The sequence below is a fragment of the Vombatus ursinus genome, unplaced genomic scaffold (genome assembly GCF_900497805.2).
Source record: "Vombatus ursinus unplaced genomic scaffold, bare-nosed wombat genome assembly UNPS02014811.1, whole genome shotgun sequence".
NCBI lineage: Eukaryota > Metazoa > Chordata > Mammalia > Diprotodontia > Vombatidae > Vombatus > Vombatus ursinus.
In genome coordinates this window covers 4,189,483-4,191,376 of record NW_020954589.1, presented here as the reverse complement: position 1 = coordinate 4,191,376, position 1,894 = coordinate 4,189,483, and positions in this window count along the sequence as shown.

The following is a 1,894-nucleotide window of genomic DNA, read 5'->3' as shown; positions in this document are numbered from 1 at the left end:
TGACTGGTACAGAACAGGCACTTATTAAATACTTGTTGGGTGTTTGATTAATTTGTATCCTCAGTGCCTAGCTCAGTGTTCAATACAAACAAGGCACATAAAAGCTTATTGAATGAATAAATACATAACAATAAAAATCCTCTGCTGAGCCTAGGGTGGCTAAGGGCACTTCACTTTCTCCCTCTCTAAAAAGGAATAGTTCTCTCTCTGCTGTGGACCCCAAGCACATAAAACAAGTCAGCCTTGGGGAAAGAAGTTTGATCACCTAAAAGAAGAAGCAGGCTTCTCCTCCTCCTCCTCCTCCTCTTCCTCCTCCTCCATCATCATCATCATCATCATCATCATCATCATTTTCTTCTTCTTCTTCTTCTTCTTTTTCTCCTCCTCCTCCTCCTCCTCCTCCTCCTCCTCCTCCCCAAATCCCAAAGTTCAGAGAAAGAATTTCTTAAAACTTAGGTTTCAGTTTATGTCAAGGGTGTCCCTAAAGAAAGGAATAAAAAAAATACTTAAGTCTCCTCTCAGGATCAGATGCAAGACAGATGTATGTTTCCTCCACATTAAGAAAAAAGATAAATGCAAAGATTTGCAAGTGCTCTTTGACAGAGACTTAAAACAGGATGTAATAACTTAAAACTACTGTCATATTCTCCCAGGTGGTTAAAACTTAAACATTTAAATATGAGCAATTTATAAGACTACTGAATAGACATTTTACATTCCATCTTGGCTCTGTGCTGTCTAAATAATTCCCTACAGGTTCATATCTTCTGGTGAGCTAGACCAGGAGTGGGGCCCATCCTCCAACCAGTGGTTGTCTTATCAGTTCCAAATATCCTTCTGCTCCACCATTTGGTTGAGTATGCAGTGAAGAAGATAGAAACTGAGATAAAGCTAAACCCAGGGGTCAAGGTCATTGTCTCCGTTGAGTCTTTCACACATAGATATGATCAACCAAAATCTAGAGGTCACTGAATACATACTTATATATAGAAGGGAACAAGCATATTTAGTACCTATTGTGTGTCAGGCACTATGCTAAGTGTGTTACAAGTATTATCTCATTTGATCCTTACAACACCTCTGGAAGGCAAGTACTTTTATTATCCCTATTTTATAGTTGAGGAAACTGAGGCAGACTGAGGTCAAGTGACTGGCCCAGGATCACACAGCTAATAAGAGTCTGAGGACTGGATTTGAACTTAGGGCTTCCTGATTCCAGGCTCAGGGCTCAGTGGTCTATCTAACCACTGTATAACTCAAAACAGTTCAGCAACAGCAATTGATACGATGTATTTGATGCCTTAGGTAACATTCTGTACCCATAGTATCAAACCAAAGGAAGGAGATGTATTTCCTCACTTACTTCTCCAGGGCCAAAGAAGGCCAGCACAACTACACAGGATTCAATATGGGCTTTATCTTATTCTTTTCGTTTACATTGTTCCAATCTTGGTGCAAACAGTTGTCCTCATTTAACTTACTTCACTCTGTATTAGTTCATGCAAGATTTCTCACCCTCCCCCATTCTCTATAGTCAATATTATTCATGGTATTTTACGTAAAGAAAGCCCAAACCTTTCAGTCACCAAGCTAGAGATGACGGATCTGGTAGCACAGTGGATAGAGTCAGGAAGACTCATGTTCCTGAGTCCAAATCTGACCTTAGATATTTACTAGCTATAAGATCCTGGGCAAGTCATTTTACCCTGTTTGCTGCCTTAGTTTCCTCATCTATAAAATAAGCTGGTAAAATAAATGGCAAATCACTCTGGTATCTTTCCCAAGAAAACCCCAAATGGGGTCACGACAAATCCCACATGAATGAACAACATGGTCAAGGTACATATAAGGTACTAGGTTGACAGAAACAAAAATGAAACCATTCCAGAATGGA